This window comes from Meleagris gallopavo, chromosome 1, assembly GCF_000146605.3.
Source record: "Meleagris gallopavo isolate NT-WF06-2002-E0010 breed Aviagen turkey brand Nicholas breeding stock chromosome 1, Turkey_5.1, whole genome shotgun sequence".
Taxonomy (NCBI): Eukaryota; Metazoa; Chordata; class Aves; order Galliformes; family Phasianidae; genus Meleagris; species Meleagris gallopavo.
The window spans coordinates 126973913-126979912 of record NC_015011.2 but is presented as its reverse complement, the minus strand read 5'-3'; positions in this window follow the sequence as shown (position 1 = coordinate 126979912).

Genomic DNA, 6000 nt, shown 5'->3' with positions numbered 1-6000 from the left:
CCTCAGCACAGAGAGTTACATCAAATGGAAGATGTAACAGGGGCAGAAAAGCAAAGCAACAAAAATCCTGGGAAATGCAACATGGATACTATTTGTCAGGGAATCTACCTTCTCTGCTAGCTGTCAGATTGAGAACCATCCACTCTTCAAAGTCTAAATATAAGCCAAAGGAAGATAGTCTGGAAAGAGAGCTGTGGGCGCTGACAGGTATCTAAGGAAATAGAGAGATGCAGTGAGCAGCAGGCAGGCAGTTCTTCGTGTGGAGAGAGAGCAGCTGAGTCAGATGCTCTGTGTTCAAGGTTGTGGTGCAGGACTGGAGGTCAGAGAACAGGAAATGTATCTGGACACTTCTGTTATTTTAAATATGATAAAGTTATTCCTGGACTCACTTGGAAGAATTATTGTACTAATATTTTTGCAGACATTGTATTAGAAGCTCTGGCAAACTGCCTCAATTCTGAAAGGAAACAGCACTTCAATAAAATCCCCACACAGCTCGGTGGAAAGAGCAAGAAGGCCACCACAGGAAAATATTCGCATTTAAAAAGTTGAAAGATTGCAATGAAACTGCAACCTATAAACATGGCAGGTGAGGTGAAAGCAGGAAATAAGAAAAGCTTGAATCAGTGTGAAGAGTGCCTTGCATTCAAGCTGCTGCTGAGATACCTAAATATAAGCAAAAACAGGAAACCAGTGAGGGAGGTGATGGGCCAACTTGTTGACTGAGGTGTGGTAAAGGCACTCGGGGATGCTGAGACTGCAGGAGGTAAACTCAAAGAGAAGTTATTGCTCAGAGCTAGGCCATTGAAGAGGTATTGCTCAAGCTAGGCCATTCATTCTAGCAGGTGTATCAGAAGAGCCATTTCGTTTTAAAGCAAGTGCACAAGCTGTATTAGCACAAGCAGAGAGATGAGGTGATGGTAAGCCAGCAGGTGTGGTGTTACCACAGTGCTGGAAGGAGTTCAGTTGTGTACCTGCAGGCCTGAATGATCCTCAGCAGCATCTCCAAAGCCCCAGCACTGCCAGGCCTGCATGGCTCCATGTAGGAAGGGGACCCAGAGGGGACACAGACTGTAAACTGGGCAAAGATCCTCAAACACAGAAGGAGCTGAAGATGGCTTGAATGTCACTTTTCAGTATGGAGTCAGCAGAGGGGTCCCCCAGGAGTCAGTAGTGGGAGCAGTTCACCACAATGCCTTCATTGGTCAGGATAGAGGAGAACACTGCAAAATGTCTCTGTAGGCAAAACTTGGGAAGAAAATGGGCATCATTTTACTTCTGTAGAGAACTTTGGCTTGCCTACTTGAATACTATTGACAGCACAGGTCTCCATTACAAGATGGACCTAGTAGACCTAGAAAAAAACCAGGAAAGTGCACCTAAAACAAGCAAGATGGTGCAGCTGTCTGGCAAAGACAAATTAACAAGGCTAGAATTCATTTTTAGGAGGAAGAGTATAAGGGCAACGCAAGCATTGTTTACAAAATTATGAAAGCATTAATTAGGGTGAATTCAGAATTGTTACCAAGCAAATCCCTTAATACTAATACTAAAGTACTCATTTGAAAGTAGTATGATGTTGATTTAAAGTAGATAAAAGAAACTAATTCTCTCTGCAGCAGAAAGTAGGCTCATAGAATTTATTGCCACTGCAGGTTGTCATCAAGTTCAAAAAGAAGTTTGTCATATTCCTGGACAACAGGCCTATATTAAAGGCAATGGGCAAAGAAATATCTCCCAGCTTCCTGCTGAACTGATTCAATTCTGGGGATGTGTGTGAGGCTATGGACTCCAAAACACTGTAAAATCACATTATTTTCTGAATCAAACATCCCATTCCTGCTATTGAAGTCAGAAGGCCGGGCTGGATGGACCACTGGTGTGAGCCAGTGGGGTATTTTTCACATCACTATCAAACATTCTGGTTTGTACCTGGTAAGTGGATAAGTAATGCTTTGGTCTTAAGGCATTCCTTATGTGTCTCTATAAATTTGTGCTGCTTTTCTGGGAAACTTAAAAATGACAGATACAGTCATGCTTGGACTTTAATGTGGTGAAGAAAACAGTGGAGGATGGGAAGCACCCTTCTAGTCGTGATTCTCCCTTGGCACTTGGGCTAGGCTTGTCTGTTTGACTGAGCCCTCCCAGGCAGAAAAGTCGCGAGGAAGCACAGGGCTACAAGCACTGCAACGACTACGAGCTTTTTGCTTGCCAATCCCAAGAATAGGGCTGACAGCTGCTTGTAAGCTTGTGAGCAGCTGACAGCTGCTTGTATAAGTATGCAACTTTTTAACAGTCCTGCACTTCCCATGCAGCAGAACCAAATAATGAGCAAGAAAAGGGGTTTTGTCTACAGTTTGCCTGGTAAAAGGGTTGGCGGCTGATCACACAAGTGCTGTTCTTATTTCAGGCCTGCAACTTTCATCACCACGGTGTCTCAACATGGCAAGCATGTCTGAGTGCAAAGATAGCACTGGAAACGAAAACGAAGCTGATTGAAAGTTTGTTAGGGCTGAACTGAGATTTGTTTTTAGGAGATTAAACCAGTAAATATTTAGAGCAAAGATGAAATCTCAGTTTGCAATATAAGCATGGTGCATTGGATCTGTAAGGGATGTTTACTGGCTTAAAGGAGCTGACGGCATTTCCTGAGGACACTGATGGTTAAATTGCAAAGTAATTGTATAAAGCGTATGTAACTTTTAGTGTTCTGTTTTGTCAAGTAGATACTTCAGGTGATAATACAAATGCCATTGATTCACTCAATGGTATTTGCTAGGTTATCTGAAAACTGAAACATTCTCATTCTCTGTGAAATATCATGCTTTTCTAAATATAACTTTGGTTAGATTTATTTAGCTACAGCACATCTTGCACAAGGACATTATTATCACTGAGCAGCGAAGGCTGAGATTCACCTCATTAACCTCAGGCACCTACAGTGTGGTGACCCTGTCCGAAGCACATCTGAAGTGCCTCTGCAATTAGTGGAGGGCAGTAGGCACTTTTTGGCATACAATTCATTTCAGAGAGCAACTTCAGCATGAGACAAGTTGCCTGGTACAAGTTCTTGCTTCAGCAAATGATAAATGGAGTCTAGACAGATAGTTCAGATGCCCGCATCTGGTCTGATGAACCATGCTGCTGATGCCTTCATGGGGCTACGTGCACGTGGAAGAACAGCACGACTGACAGGTGGGTGACTTTGACCTGGGTGTAACTGAGGAGGGAAGGGGGAAAGAAGACTCTGCTTCCTGGGGAAAAAGTTATGAGAAGTCTTCAGAGAAGACATGGTGAGTAAAATTGGCTGAGATTTACTTCTCAGTCACCCCCTGAATGAGCACAGGAGCAGGCTGCCCAGAGAGGCTGTGGAGTCTCCTTCTCTGGCAATATTCAAGACCTGTCTGGATGCCTACTTGTGTGACCTTCTGTAGGGAACCTGCTTTCGCTGGGAGTTGAACTTGATGGTCTCTTGAGGTCCCTTCCAACCCCTACAATTCTGTGATTCTTCAGATCACTCCAGCAGCAGTGGGTCTGTGAGGGATCGTGGTCAATCTGATCCTTCTCCCTCAGCCCATGCATTCCCCAAGACCCAGAGGAGCTCTTGTCTTGGTCAACCTGAGAGGTGCCTCCTCAGGTGGGAGATGGGGAGAAGTTTTTGTGGGAAAGTCATTGTGCTAGGCTGCATTAAGATGCTGATTTGGTGCCTGGCTACCATCTGATATGACTTAGAATAGAAGTATCAGATAATGCAAGATTAATTTCACATGTTTCCTACTATAGCTTTTACTTCACTGTAGCAAATTTTTGCTGTGTTTTATGCCATGCTTTTAAAGTGCTTTCCCCTTCAAGCCTCTTCCATGCCCAAATTCTATCTATCATCTCCTCTCTGTGTTTTTGTTGTTTTTTTTTTAACTATGCTGTATGTATTGGCTGCCTGGTCTATGCATCTCCAGTGTGATACCAGAGTCTTTTGGGGCAGGGCTGCAACAGAAGAACTGCAGAATTTAAATGTACAGTTTTCCATGCATCTTGAAGAAAAGATGGTCTGTGACACAGTGATTTTTTTACCTGCTTTTCTTCTACCGAGGGTCTAAGATCAGTGATTGGTGCAATAACTGAGTGAGAAAAGAAATTAATACAAGTGTGAAGTCATAGAATCATAGAACCAAATCAACTGAATTGTGAAGACCAGACTTGTTTTTAATCATTGTCTAAGTTTTTCATCCACAGACAATTAATTGATGTGAAAGTTAGTGTAACTGTACCACTCCACTGCCTTCTCTGGGTTATCTAATCTTGAGTAGGGTGGATATGTATGCAACCACCTTTGGCTAGTGCCAGGACTTGAACCCTGCCCATGAACTGCTGAGGTACTTATGTGGGGCTAAAACCATGCTAAAAAGCCCCCAGAAAGTCTGCTGTTAATGTGAAAGGCCAGGTGTGGACTCATTGTCAAGTCCAGTATCATTGCTACCAAGTACTGCATTTATTATTTGGATAGTATGTGGAAATTTGAAAGCAATTTTTTATTGTTACAGTATTCAGTTTTTATTCAGCTGATGAATTATTATGCCTTCAGCCTTTCGGATGGCTGAACCTTTACTGGTAAGTGACACTTCAAGCTGAAGAATAAATTGTCAACATTTATTTGTAATAATACCTTTTCCTTTTTGCATCGCTGATCATTTTTATAAAGCCACCCAATAATATATTAACATGTATAGGCATTTGTGAACGTCTGCAACAAACCATGAGCAACTGATAGATCATTCTGCCAATTATTTATGGAAAACTCTAATGCTTCAGCATCTACTCAGATGAAAATTATGCATTTCTTGTATAAAATTGGAACTGGAGGTAGTTTGTGATTAAACTGATTAAAAGCAATATTGGGGCAGCATATGTTAATTCTGTTAATTAATTTCTTATTTCTTCTAAGCCAATAGATTTGTAAGTTGTTCTTCTCAATTATTTAAGGAGTACTGACTGTGCCGAAAACAATGCTGTGAGAAGTTAAATTTTTTCCCTAGCTTAAGTCCAAAGGCAATATTGTAAGTTCATACAGAAGAGCTGATAAGAATTGTGCACCACCTTTCTTCACGTGCATGTTGTGAATATCTGTTGGAGAGCTGTGGGATGTTATACAAGATAGCACAGCAGTTCTACATACTGTCCCATGAGGACTCAAGAGAGGTTGTTGGGCTACATGCTGTCTCTAATTGCCAAAACAGACTTGCATCTCAGAAGGTCACCTATGAGCTTTGCTGAGCATGGATGAAAGAGTTCAAAGTAGGAAAAAGCAAATGAATCTCTTCGGATCAAATGGAAGATTCTCTTGCTTCCTGGCAAATTAAAAATCAAAAGAATATTGCTGCCTGGTCAAACGAAACCACTGCTTTCATTTTGGAAGGAAAAAAAAAGGGGTGGTTCTAAGAAATTTCTGGGGAAGAAAAAGGGAGTTTTAGGAAAAGATAAGAAAAGTTAAAAATAGCGAAAATGAGATGCTGCACTGAATGCATATTGAGGTTACCTGCAGCACTGAAGTCATAGTGTGGATCAGTTGATTTGTCCTCATGGGAATTATTATAAACATGTAAGGCATGAGGTCTACATTCCTCCCCTGTTGCTGTGTGGGTTACTCTGAAGGGCTTTTTTTAAATTTCAGGCCCACCCTCCCTCGTGCATTTCTTTACCAGAAGCAAATCCATCCTTTGATGTGCACCTCCACAATTTCCGAGACCGAAAGTTCTTTTGCTGCTGCTATAGCGTATTATAAAACACTGCAGAACATTTCATTTTATTATCATTACCTTCAGAAGCACGCTTCCCAGTGATTTTACTGATAGCAAAATGAGATGTTGCTACAGAATACACAATTCTCTTACGAAAGCAAGATATGTGCTGACTTCAATGGAAAATTTTCCTGCTAATGGAGCATAGGATTAAACCAAATGATTCTAAGAGTGTGTTTTTCATTTTGATGAAAAATAACTCTTC